A 14631-nucleotide genomic window follows, 5' to 3' on the forward strand; every position below is an offset into this window, starting at 1 on the left:
AAGAATGAAATGAAATATTTTGTCAGATACAGCAGTCTTCGGTTTCCTTTCTCCCCACACCCCATTTCCCTCTCCTCCCGCTTGCCTTCTTTTCTCTCTCTCTCTCCACCCACCTCCACCCCTTACTAGACATTCATCAGCTGAACAGCCTTGGGACAGCCACAGGTTTGAGAACATTCTTCCAAGTAAGATGTAAAAACCCCAAACCTAGGCTGGGCGCTGTGGCTCACGCCTGTAATCCCAGCAGTTTGGGAGGCCGAGGCAAGCAGATCACCTGAGGTCAGGAGCTCGAGACCAGCCTGGCCAACATGGTGAAACCCCGTGTCTACTAAAAATACAAAAATTAGCCGGGCATGGTGGTGGGCACCTGTAATCCCAGCTACTCAGGAGGCTGAGGCAGGAGAATTGCTTGAACCGAGGTGGAGGTTGCAGTGAGCCGAGATCGTGCCATTAGACTCCAGTCTGGGTGACAAGAGTGAAACTCCATCTCAAACAAACAAACAAGCAAACAACAACAAAACACCCAAGCCTTTAATGGGATCTAGAAGGGAGAAAGGGGAAATAAACTATTTGTGTCAGAGGTCCTGTTCTCAAAGAAATGGAAATAGAGGCGCTCTTAGTAAGGTGTTAGTACTAAGAACGCTTGTGAATATGTGGAGTGGTGGCTTCTGCTTTCTTCCACTGAGGTCAGAATGAGGATTAATAGACAAACTGGAATAGGGATGGCGAGGGAAGTATTGGGGAAAGAGGCTTAAGTTTATTGTGAGGCACTGAAACCTATGGAGCCAAAGTACAGACTCACTACAATTGGTTTAATGGGGGCATTTCATTTTTTTTCTTTTCTTTCTTTCTTTCTTTCTTTCTTTCTTTCTTTCTTTCTTTCTTTCTTTCTTTTTCTCTTTCTTTCTTTCTTTCTTTCTTTCTTTTTCTTTCTTTCTTTCTTTCTTTCTTTTTCTTTCTTTCTTTCTTTCTTCTTCTCCCTTTTTTTTTTTTTTTGACTAGTGTAATGTTGAAAAGATATTAGACCAAAGTTTCTTATCACTGGTGTTATAGATATTTGGGGCTGGAGGGCTGCCCTGGGTATTGTAGGATATTCAGAGCATCCCTGGCCTCTACCTGCTAACCACAGGAAGCACTCTCCCATGTTTTGACAACCAAAATGTCTCCAGACATTGTCAAATGTTCCCTTGGTGGCACAATCAATCCTAGTTGAGAATCATCGCATTAGGGAGTAAAACAGCGAGACACTCACTGATGCTGGTAGCACTGTGATTCTGGGGTCTAAATCAGAGTAGAAAACTTCTTGATAGAGAACTGATGATGATTCCATGCTGCTCCAAGTTCAGGATAGAATGATCTGAAAATTTGTAACACGTGTTGAGAAGTTTCTTGACAAATCTGGGCGTAACGCGGATAATAGCATTCACTTGGAGATGCATTTCTGTCTAAAACAATTATTTTAAAAACCTAAGGACAAACAGTGTTTGTGGAGATGCTAGAGATGTGGATATTAAGGGGGAAATAATGATAGAAATAAGAGCAGTTTCATTACTGTTGTCCAAAATTATAAATCAGTCCACAGAGATTAAAAACACCACACAATCCACCTTAATGGCAAACTATACCAAGCACTCCATGGCAGAAAAGTAAGAATGAAAATGATGAAATGCAGTGCAGCCACAGCAATACCCAGTCTCAGCCCATTATCTTTCAACCATCCAGCCCTCCATCCAGGGTGAGAGCTCTGCTTTCCACACAGGGAATTCAGAATTGCACGTTCACTGCTACCCTCTTTGGAGTCCAAACGCAAAGGGGAAGAGCATTTGAACTGGATTTGAAAACTTAATAAACAATTTGAAATCTGTGATAAAGTGGTGAAACCAGACAGGTGAACACGTTTCGGGAGCAAGACATAGATGATCATTCACCTGCAAGTAAATCCCATGATGGGCTCTAGGAGAAGCTTAAGTATGGACTTTGGGTTAAAAAAGCAGAAGAGTAGGGTTAAAACACCCAACCCCTGAAGTGGTAGATAAAGAAATCTTCAGATCACAACTAAATGATGTGTGTTCCTATAATACCTGCATCTGAGAGGCTAAAAAATATTTGGACACTGTGTAACACTTTGCACCTTTCCACTTGGTGCTTATGGTAATCCTGATGCATTTCTATTTTTTCTAGGACACTGGACTCCAATCACACATGATATGATTTGACTCTGTGTCACCACCCAAATCTCATCTTGAATTGTACTCTCATAATTCCCACGTGTTGTGGGAGGGACCCAGTGGGAGATAATTTGAATCATGGAGGCGGTTTCCCCCATACTGTTCTCATGGTAGTCAATAAGTCTCACGAGATCTGATGGGTTTATTAGGGGTTTCCGCTTTTGCTTCTTCCTCATTTTCTTTTGCTGATGCCATGTAAGAAGTGCCTTTTGCCTCCTTCCATGATTCTGAGGCCTCCCCAGACATGTGGAACTGTAAGTCCTATTCCTCTTTTTCTTCCCAGTCTCAGGTATGTCTTTATCAGCAGTGTGAAAATGGACTAATACAGTAAATTGGTACCAGTAGAGTGGGATGTTGCTGAAAAGATACCTGAAAATGTGGAAGCGACTTTGGAACTGGGTATCAGGCAGAGGTTGGAACAGTTTGAAGGGCTCAGAAGAAGACAGGAACATGTGGGAAAGTTTGGAACCTCCTAGAGACTTGTTTAATGACTTTGACAAAAATGCTGATAGTGATATGAACAATAAGGTCCAGGCTGAGTTGGTCTCAGATGGAGATGAGGAACTTGTTGGGAATGGAGTAAAGGTGGTTCTTGTTATGTTTTAGCAAAAAGACTGGTGACATTTTGCCCCTGCCCTAGAGATTCGTGGAACTTTGAACTTGAGAGAGATGATTTAGGGTACCTGGTGGAAGAAATTTCTAAGCAGCAAAGCATTGAAGAAGTAACTTGAGTGCTGTTAAAAGCATTCCATTTTAGAAGGGAAACAGAGCATAAAAGTTCACAAAATTTGCAGCCTGACAATGCAGTAGAAAAGAAAAATCCATTTTTTTTGTGGAGAAATTCAAGCTGGCTGCAGAAATTAGCATAAGCAACAAGGAGCAGAATGTTAATCACCAAGACAATGGAGAAAATGTCTCCAGAGCATGTCATAAGTCTTCATGGAAGCTCCTCCCATCACAGACCTGGAAGCCTAGGAGGAAAAAAATGGTTTCATGGACCGGGCCCAGGGTCTCCGTGCTGTGTGCAGCCTAGGGACTTGGTGCCCTGCATCCCAGCTGCTCCAGTCATTGCTAAAGGGGGCCAAGGTATAGCTCGGCCCATGGTTTTAGAGGATGCAAGCCCCGAACCTTGGCAGCTTCCATGTGGTGTTGAGTCTGTGGGTGCACAGAAGTCAAGAATTGAGGTTTGGGAACCTCCACCTAGATTTCAGAAGATGTATGGAAATACCTGGATGCCCAGGCAAAAGTTTGCTGCAGGGGTGCGGCCCTCATGGAGAACCTCTGCTAGGGCAGTGTGAAAGGGAAATGTGAGTCAGAGCCCCCATGCAGAGTCCCTACTGGGACACTGCCTAGTGGAGCTGTGAGAAGAAGGCAACCATTCTCCAGACCCCAGAATGGTAGATCCCCTGACGGCTTCACCATGTGCCCGTAAAAGCCACAGACACTCAACACCAGCCTGTAAAAGCAGTCAGGAGTGGGGCTATACTCTGCAAAGCCACAGGGTTGGAGCTGTCCAAGGCTATGGGAACCTACCTCTTGATCAGCATGACCTGGATGTGAGACATGGAGTCAAAGGAGGTCATTTTGGAGCTTTAGAATTTGACTGCCATGCTAGATTTCGGATTTGCATGAGCCCTGTAACCCCTTAGTTTTGGTCAATTTCTCCCATTTGGAACAGCTGTATTTACCTAATACCTGCACCCCCCATTGTATCTAGGAAATAACTAGCTTGCTTTTGATTTTCCAGGCTCATAGGTGGAAGGGACTTGCCTTGTCTCAGATGAGACTTCGGACTGTGGACTTTGGGTTAATGTTGAAATGAGTTAAAACTTTGGGGGACTGTTGGGAAGGCATGATTGGTTTTGAAATGTGAGGACATGAGATTTGGAGTGTCCAGGGGTGGGATGATATGGTTTGGCACTGTGTCCCCACCCAAATCTCATCTTGAATTATACTCCCATAATTCCCAAGTGTTGTGGGAGGGACCCAGTGGGAGATAATTTGAATCATGGGAGTGGTTTCCTCCATACTGTTCTCATGGTAGTGAATAAAAATCATGAGATCTGATGGTTTTATCAGATCTTTCTTCATCTTCAGATCTTTTTGCATCTTTCTCATTTTCTCTTGTTGCAACCATGGAGGAAGTGCCTTTCACATCCCGCCATGATTCTAAGGCCCCCTCCAGCCATGTGCAACTGTAAGTCCAATTACACCTCTTTTTTCTTTCCAGTCTCGGGTATGTCTTTATCAGCAGCATGAAAATGGACTAATACAACACACAACTCACTGAGATATTAGAGAAGCATTGTCTGGAGAATATGAGAGTTGGTGGATAAACTTGGATGGCTTACAAAGAGTGGTTATTGTCAGGATAGTACAGGGCTGGGATATGGGTCCTGTGTGCTCCATCAGGATATGGCCTGAGCCCACCACTTCCATGCAGTCCTTCTCACCTTGAAAAGGTTAATTCAATACTGACTAAATTCGCAACTTGCACAAAGCTTGCAAGGAGGGGAGATAAAGAAGATGACATATTACAACCCCGGCAGGATATAGATAATTCAGGGCATTGGTTGAACAAATGTGAAATGAGGTTTAATACAAAGCCATGCAAGAAAATATATGCACCTGAGAGAAAATAATGCTCAGCACAGATTCAAATTATGGGGGTATTACTCAGGAAGCTGTCGTGCTGAGTGAGACTTGGGGAGGATGGCGGATAACAAATTGAATAGGAGTTCATAGTGCAATGCGATGTCAAAGAAGGGCAGTGCTATTTTGAGATGTATAGACAATATAAAGTGATCTTTGAAAATACAAGAGGGGATGCCATGTTGCTTTACACCATGTCGGTAAAATCTCACCTTGAACTCCCTGGTGCCCTGACTTTAACAAAGACACAGTTAGATGGGAGATTTAGCAAAGATAGTCGTTTGAATGCTATTCAACATGATGCACAGGTCTCACTAGGAAAAGCAGAATTGTCTTCTCGTGCTAGGCAAACATATTTATAAAAAGTTTTCTCATGATAAGGTCCTCCTGCCATTATATTTTCTTTAATGTCTTTTTGATTTTCAGGAAGGGGAAAATAACAATTTAGGCAGGAAAAAAGACAGAAATAAGGAAACATCCATATCAATTCTTTTAGGAAGCAGAAAAATCAGAATAGAATTAAGATAGAATAAAATTATAAAACATATTCAGCAATAAGCATTGGGATTAAATTCCTGCCTGCTAAAATCTTTGACTCTAACAAGAGATGACAAAATAATCATACAAGAGTAAAGGTGACAAGAACAATGTTAGTTTTCAAAGAATATATGCTATAAAGTTTCAAAAGGAGATATCTTGTCCTGTGAGCCTGTTAGGGAATTTTTCAAAGAGCTCTCTCTCCCATTCATACTCTTGATCAGTAATGTGGGAGTGGGCAATGGTTGAATAGGGAGGAACTGGAGCCCAAGAGGCTTGTGAAGGGGATAGATGATAGGCACCTAAGCTGACTGGCAGGAGTATTGGGAATGGAAAAAAACAGAAGGATTCAAGAATTTGTATGAAGGAAAAATAGCAATACTTGGGAAAATGGCTTTAGAATCAAACATATTGGATTTTAATATGGACTCTAGTACTTAGTAGATCTATACATGTAATTTATTTAATCTCTCTGAGCCTAAGATTTTTTATCAACTGAATTTTAAGAACTCTTTGCAAGATTACTATGAATTAGAAATAATATGTCAGAAGCACTTAGAAGTTAAAATCTGTAGTAAGTTCATGAAAAATGTTTATGATTTTAGTGACTGATTAGTTGCTGAGGGCATAGGGAAAAAAAAATGAGATTTTATTCCTGGAAAAGATTTTGGTACTAATTTTAGAAATGCATAAAACAGGAGGAGGAGTTATTTTCTTGCCAAGGTACTAGAACTGGGCTTTACCTATGTTGAATTTGAAGAGATGATAGAACACCCTGGCGTTGAACTTTGTCAGAAATTACCTCTTTAGGTATTTTATGCACACTCCTGAATATAGTGAAAGCAGAGTCTCTAAAGCTATACAGTTTTGTAAAAATTCTGAACCCAGTTTTCTACACCTAGAGAGAGAAATAGAAATGGGTTAGAATTTCTATGGAACAGATTTTTGAATATTTTGATGGGCCTAGGTCAAACTGAAAAAGAACTCAGGGCTAAGAATGCTCAGATCATTTAATTACATGTGTTATTTTTGAAAAACCTAAGTATCTAGCTAAAATATAGGAATTGTTTTTGCTCAGTTTCTAATTCAGACAAATAATTGGCAATTAAAATATCTTTTTTATTAAAACAGTATTTTCTATAATTATGGGGTACATGTGAGTGTTTGTTACATGCATAGAATGTGTGATGATCAAGTCAGAGTATTTGGGTATCCGTCACCTTAAGTATTTATCATTTCTATGTGTTGGTATCATTTAAAGTCATACCTTCTAGTTATTTTGAAATATACAAAATATTGTTGCTAAGTATAGTCACCCTAGTCTGCTATCAAACATTAGAACTTATTTCTTATATCTAATTGTATTTTTGTACCCATTAATCAACTTCTCTTTATCTGTCCCTCACCCCCACCCACACTTCTCAGTCTCTGATATCTATCAATCTATTTTCTATTTCCAATTCATGAGAACAACTGTTTTATTTTCCATATATGAGTGAGAATATGCAGTACTTCTCTTTCTTTGCCTGGCTTACTTTACTTAACATAATGACCTCCAGTTCCATCCATGTTGCTGGAAATGACATGATTTCATTCTTTTTTATGACTGAATGGTATTCCATTACATATATGTGTGTGTGTGTGTGTGTGTGTGTGTGTGTGTGTGTGTATATAGTATTCCATTGCATACACACACACACACACACCCCCATTTTCTTTTTTCCATTCATCTGTTTTTGGACACTTGGGTTAATTATATATCTTTACTATTGTGTATAGTGCTGTGATAAACATGAGAGTGAGTGGTGTTAGCATATAGTTGTTCCTAATAATCTCTGATGATTTTTGTATTTCTGTGGTATCAGTTGTAATGTTCCCTTTTTCATTTGTGATTTTGTTTATTTGGGTCTTCTCTCTTTTCTTGGTTAGTCTAGCTAGAAATTTAGCAATTATGTTTATCTTTTTAAAGAACCAACTTTTCATTTTGTTGTTCCTTTGTATTTTTACTTTAGACTATATTTTGTTTAGTTCTGCTTTATTATTTTGTTTCTTCTGCTAATTTTGGGTTTGGTTTGTTCTTGCTTTTTTAGTTCCTTTATGTGCTTTGTGAAATTGTAGCTTTGAAATCTTTCTGTGTTTTTGATGTAGGTGCTTATTGCTATAAAATTCCATCTTAGCACTACTTTAGCTGTATCCCACAGGTTTTCTTATGTTGTTTTCATTTTCATTTTTTTCAAGAAATTTTTTTATTTCTGTCTTAATTTCATTGACCCAGTGGTTGTTCAGCAGCATGCTATTTGGTTTCCATATATTTGTATAGTTTCCAAAGTTCCTCTTGGTATTGATTTCTAGTTTTATTCCATTGCAGTCTAAGAAGATTCTTGATATGATTTTGATTTTTAAAAATTTATTGAGATTTGTTTTGTGGCCTAACTTGTAGTCTATCCTGGAGAATGTTCCATGTGCTGATGAGAAGAGTGTATTCTGCAGTTGTTGGATACAATGTTCTTTAAATATCTGTTAGGTCCATTTGGTCTAAAGTCCAACTTTAAATCTAATGTTTCTTTGTTGATTTTCATCTAGATGATCTGTTAAATGCCAAAAGTGAGGTATTGAAGTCCCCCACTATTATTGTATGGAGTCTACCTCTCTCTTTAGATCTGATAATATCTGCTTTATTAATCTGGGTGAGTCCATATGTATTTAAACTCATTATATCCTCTTGCTGGACTGATGCCTTTATCATTATTTAATAACCTTCTTTTTTGCCCCGTTTTTGACTTAAAGTCTGTCTTATCTAATATAAGTATAGCTATTCCTGCTTGATTTTTGTTTCCATTTGTATGGAATATCTTTTTTCCCATCCCTTTCAATAAATATGTGTCTTTACAGGTAAAGTGTGTTTCTAGTAGGCAGCACATAGTTGGATAATGATTCTTTATCCCTTCAGCCAGTCTACATATTTTTAGTGATAAATTTAATCTGTTTACATTCAAAGTTATTATTGATATGTGAGGTTTCATCATTTCATTATATTGTTAATTGTTTTCTGGTTGTTGTGTATATTCTTTTATTCCTTTCCATTTCTCTTATTGTTTGTCCTTGTGGTTTAGTGGTTTTCTGTAGTGGTACCATTTGAATCATTTCTCTTCTCCATTAATGTGCTTGCTTTGCCAGTGAGCTTTATACTTTTGTGTGTTTTCATGATGGTAACAATTGTCCTTTTGCTTCCAGGTGCAGGAGTCCCCTGAGCATTTCTTGTAGGACCAGTCTAGTGGTGATGAATTCCCATAGCATTTGCTTATCTGGGAAAGACTTTATTTTTTCCTTCATTTTATAAATTAGTCTTTAAAAGGCTTATTTTGCTGGATATAGTAAAATAGTATCCTTGGTGGTGACAACTTCTTTCTTTCAGTATTTTAAATATATCATCCCATTCTCTCCTGGCTTGTGAGGTTCTTCTTGAGAAGTCCACTGTTGTTCTGATGGGGATTCCTTCATAGGTGACTAGATGCTTTTCTCTTCCTGTTTATAGAATTCTCTCTTTATCTTTGACTTTAGAGAGTATGATTTGTAGACATAGTACTATAATGTACTATGGAAAAAACCCTTTTTGCATTGTATCTGGGAATCACTGGGCCTCCAATATCTGGATGTCTTAATCTTTTACTAGACTTGGAAGTTTTCATCTATTATTTTGTTAAATAGGTTTTCAAGCTCTTTTGTTCTCTCTTTGCCTTCTGGAATACTGATAATTCATGTATTTGATCACTTTATGGTATCCCATATATCACAAAGTCTTTATTCATTCTTTTTTCTCTGTTTTTGTCTGACTAGATTATTTCAAGACACCTGTCTTCAAGTTCTGAGATTTTTTTTCTTCTGTTTTATCTAGTCTACTGCTGAAGTTTCCAAATATATTTTGTGGTTTATTCAATAAATTCCTCACTTTCAGAATTTCTATTTGATTTGTTTTTATAATATCCATTCCTTTGGTAAGTCTCTCATTCATGCCATTAATTATTTTTCTGATTTCTTTGTATTGTTCTTTTTATTGTTTTGTTTCCTGTTCCTTACATTGATATCCACACATCAGGTGTGATAGTCACTTCTTCCAATTTTTTAAATTTACTTTTGTAGGAGAGGGTTTTTTCCTAAAGATGTATCTATGATGTTGGTTGAGTAGGGGCCTACTTTGGCTTTGATTCTGGGTGTATTCAGTAGTGTAGTTTCTGTATCGTTTCTTCATCTATAAACAGCATCAGTGGAATCTGTAATTTCCTTAGGGGCTCAGAATGCAGTTATTAGCAGAGGTTGTAATGAAGTTTTTCTGGTGACAGGGATGCCAGGTAGACAAGTCGTCAGGCCTCACAGGTGTCAGGGATAAGCTGACTGTGCCTGTCATTGGGGCCCAGGGTGGCATATGCTGGCACTAGTGTTAATGGGTTCAGATAGGTCATTTCTTGGGCCACCAGGTGGCTTTCTCAGATGGCACTAGTGGCAGCAGTGGGCTGGGCACGTGGACAGGTTTTTTGGCTCCTGGGCAGTTGGTGTGGCATGGGCAATGGCAGTAGCAGTGGCAGGACGCTCTGGTTCCTGAGCAGTGTGTGCTGGTGTTAGTGGTGGCTATGATGGGATGTGAAGCCAGTCTCCAGACTCCCAGGTGGTACATGTGGGTGGGTATGAGTGGTGTTGGTAGCAGATTAACTGGACCCATCTTCAAGTTCCCAGTGGCAAATGCACAGATGCCAGAGGTGGTAGAATGGGTGGAGTGATGCCCAGATCCTTGGGCAGCATTCTCAGGCTCTGAAGGGTAGTACCAGCCCAGGTGGATCTGACCTCAGGCCCCTGGTCATGTGCAGTGGCATAGGCTATAATAAAGAGAATGGGCAATCTGTGGTGGTGGGTGTGGAGAACCTGACTTCAGGACTTGTGCTAAAGCATAGCGGTCCTGCTGTTGATGTAGGTGGGGTTACTATCAACAGTCTCCTGCAGGCAGCATTAAGTCTCTGGGGAGTTCACACTTTGCCTCTGACAGCAGCAGCAGCTGCCTTGGTATGCCTGGGTAGCCTATATTTGGGATGGCACTGGAGCACAGAGGCCACGCTCCTGGAGTGGGTGAGGTTGGCTATCACAGCCCCAGATGGTAGCTCTCAAGTTGTGAGTTGTGCTTGCTTTGGCCCCTCGCAGCTGTGGTGTGCAGAGGCAGGGAGGGATCTTGCCCTCTGTGCATGGGCCAGGCACAGAGACCATACAGCCAGTGGGGATGTGGTTGCGACACACAGCCCCAGACACAGTGCCCTCAGGCTCACCCACCCCTACTCTTGGTGGCAGCAACAGTGGCTGCAGCAGTGTGCAGAATGGGGAAGAAATCTTTCTGTATGACAACCCTGAGCATAGAGGTCACTCCCTCAGTGGGGGCAGGGTTGCTACACCCAGACCAGACAGTCAGGCTTGCCTACCTCAGCTCCCAGTGTCAGCAACTGCTGTGCAACGTGTGGAGTAATGGAAAGGGTTCCAGTCTCTGATAGTTGGCCTGAGCATAGAGTCTGTGCAGCTGCTGGAGCATGGTCGCTCTTCACAGTCCCAGACGGGGAGCTCTCAAGCTCTGGAAAGGCGTGTCTTGGTTTCTGTTGTACTAGGTGCCACCTTCTTGGTATGTTGCACCATCTTTTCACTTGGGAGTAGTATTCCATGTGGCCTAGAGTACTATGGACCCTCAGCACCTTTGGGTCTAGCCAGCACTGTGCCATTGTAGGCCGTGGTATGAACATTGGAGAATGTCAGTGGGGGCTCCTGGGATGTAGATATATGGAGGCTGTGGTTCCTAGGGAAGGATGATGTCCCATGATGACTGGGCTCTCACAACAGTGCCATGCTGCAGTTGCTTGGTTCTCATGGTTGTGTGTGATCCAGCACTGTCACTGTTCCTTATTTAGTGCAATGACCTCTAGAGTGTTCAGATCACTGCCCACACTAGTCTCAGGGCTCATGTGGGTAGAGGAGCTCTCCTATAGCTAGGATTGCAGCAGCTTATTGTGGAGATGTGGACTGCTTAGGGTCTCCCACTTACCCTCTCCCTGCAAGAGGGAGTCCCTTGGGCTCCCAGTTGATCTCAGCTGACCTGGCCGCTCACTTCCTTCTCTTTCTGTGACTCAGATGTTTACTGTGACTTCTCTGTTGAACTCCAGTGTTCTCTCTGAGATGTTCTATTTGATGAGCGATTATCTATTCACAATTTTGGTTCTTCTCTGAAGTGGGGGCCTGTCTGATGTCTCTATTCAACCATCTTGAAGCTATGCTCCAGTAATATTTTTTATGAAAATCAGGAGTATGTGTGATGGGGAAGTTTTCATATGGGGGTATCCAGATAAACAAATAAGTAAAACACTAAATTTAAAATAATCTAAATAGAGGATGTGGCCAGCATATCTACCTTGGGTCTGTGATGCCTTGCTTTAAGGCTTATCTTGTTTTTTTATGTCAGTAGAGTTCTATCAGTTATTCCATTGCCCATAGGCACAAAACAAAATATGATTATCTGATTAAAAGAGTCACTGATGATGCTTCTTTGCACATGTATCTATTCTGTTTTGTCTTCATTCAGAAGTATTTTTATTTCTGTCATTCAAACAATAATTGCTTTTAAACTTAAAATAATATGTTAAAATTAAAAATGCAAGTGACAGCATAATGGGTGAAGTATCTAATTTTACTGATGAAAACTTGCTAATAAAGAAGAGAATGTTAATATTAATGTTTACAATCACCTTTCTAATTTCCCACATTTATTCTTACATTTTAATATTCTACAGCAAGGGTCGGCAAACTTTTTCTATAAAGGAGGAGGTGGTTAGTATTTTAGATTTCGTGGGCCAACAGGCAAAATCTAGGATATTATGCAGGTACATATATGAAAGAGAAAAAACAAATGTACACAAATATTTGAAGTACTGTAATAATAATAACTGAATGTTATTAACCAATATAACTCAGTTAATATGTTAATAATTTAATACTTTTTTTTGGAATAAAGGTCTATGACTGAGAAGAATAGGATTCTTTTTGGGGGAATAACATTTCACTTAATTGTGGTTCAGTTAGTGTTCCCTGTCATCAGGGTGGAAATGTGGCCTCATTCCCCTACAAAGCCTTCATGTACTTCTCTGAAACAGAGTGATTTTTTCAGGGGTTGGGGGAAACACAGCAGAATGTATTGCCTGAGCCCCTCTTTTGGCATTTATGTACTACCCTGATAGTGTTGGATTTTTTTCAGTATGAGGAAACACATTAAGAGCACAGGCTCTGGGGTAAGACTTCACGGTATGAGTTCTAGCAGAACTGAAATTATTAGCCATGTGATCTTTGACTACTTACTTCAATTTGCTTATCTATAAAATGAATAAGAGTATCTACTTCACACAGTTGTTGTAAAGATTAAATGAATGAGTAAATGCCAAGATTTAGAAGAGTGTAAAGTACTCTTCTGAATCTTGTAAAAATGTAAAACTATCCATAGCTCATGGGTGGTACAAAAGGAGGCAGTGGCTGGATTTGGATCATGAACTATATTTTGCTGAAATTTTCATCTTCCCTTAAATTACCATTATCTTTGTATCAGAATCAAAATGTAAGAGTCAGTCTGGGAGCAGTGTCTCATGCCTGTAATCCTAGCACTTTGGGAGGATGAGGTGGGTGCATCATCTGAGGAGTTCAAGACCTGCCTGGTCAACATGGTGAAACCCCATCTTTACTAAAAATACAAAAAAATTAGCCAGCATGGTGGCACAAGCTTGTAGTCCCAGCTACTTGGGAGACTGAGGCAGTAGAAATGCTCGAGCCCGGGAGGAGGAGAGGTTGCAAGGAGCCGAGATCATGCTACTGCCCTCTAGCCTGGGCAACAGAGCTAGACTCTCATCAAAAAAAAGAAAAAAAAAAGAAAAAAAAAAGTAAAAAAAAAGTGGGAGCCAGAATGAAGCTTGAGCTATCCCTGCCCTGTCAAAACTATCTCACTCATTATTCAGATTAAAAAACTGAGACACAGTGAGGAACTGACTTTCCCTCATCACTTAATTAGTGACAGGTCCTGTATTAGAACTCGAGTTTCTGAGACTTCCTACAGTTACAAGCCAAAGGACTGAGATGATGCTTGGGACAGCATGGCAGGAGTTGACCTGAGATAGAATTGGTGAGTTCAGACATTTAGGTCTTAGTGATCACTTAAAAGGAGATCCAGTATTCTGGTCTGCTGCCTGAGTCATAGCAGTTGCGAGAGTTTAAGAATTACTCCTACAGGAAGGCATGATTTGCAATATGTAACTCTTTCTGTTCTAGGATCCAAACTCTCACAGGTTCTGTATTAGGTTGCTAAGGCTGTCTAAACAAACAACCGTGGACCAGATAGCTTACACAATAAAAATTTATTTCTTCACAATTCTGGAGGCTAGAAGTCAGAAATCAAGATGTCAGGAGGACTGGTTTTTTTCTGGGCCTCTTTTCTTGGAAGACAGCCATCTTCCCTCTGTGCACGTTTGTGTCCTAATCTCTAAGTACTTTGCATTAGGGCCTATCTTAATGATCTCATTTTAGCTGAATTATCCCATTTCCAAATAGTCACATTCTGAAGTCATGTGGGTTAGGATTTCAACATGTGAATTTTAGGGGAACATAATTCAGCTCATAACAGGATACAAATACTAATACTTAAGTATCTTGTACGTACCTAATTCTGTTACACACCGAGCACTGGAGAGTGTATTGGGAGGAAATGGATGGCAAGTCACTTCATATAATCTTTCCCCTTTCAGTGTTAGAAGTAAGATGGGCTTTCATGAGCAAGTCTCCCAGATACTCCATGGGTCTTAATTTTCTCACCCATAAATCAAAAATCCTGACCTAATTCACAGAGGCACAGTAGAAGTGAATAGATGTTTGCCAAGTACCTCAGGGTTCTAGAGGAAAGTAATTCCATCTGCCCAAAGCATTCGGTTATGTATTGTAGTTTCAGAATTATATTTTTAACCAAGTAATATTTCACAGGGATAACATAATCACCTAATGAAGTCCCCTTGAATGTTAATTATATAGAGAAATTGAAATGTACCAACATGATTTATTTTGTCTGAAATATCTTTTACTTTTTTTTACAATATAATTCAGAGCGTATTTTGCCTTCAGCACTCCATTCAAAGTCATCTTGGTCCTTCACAAACTT

This window comes from Macaca thibetana, chromosome 1 (assembly GCF_024542745.1).
Source record: "Macaca thibetana thibetana isolate TM-01 chromosome 1, ASM2454274v1, whole genome shotgun sequence".
NCBI classification, from domain to species: Eukaryota; Metazoa; Chordata; class Mammalia; order Primates; family Cercopithecidae; genus Macaca; species Macaca thibetana.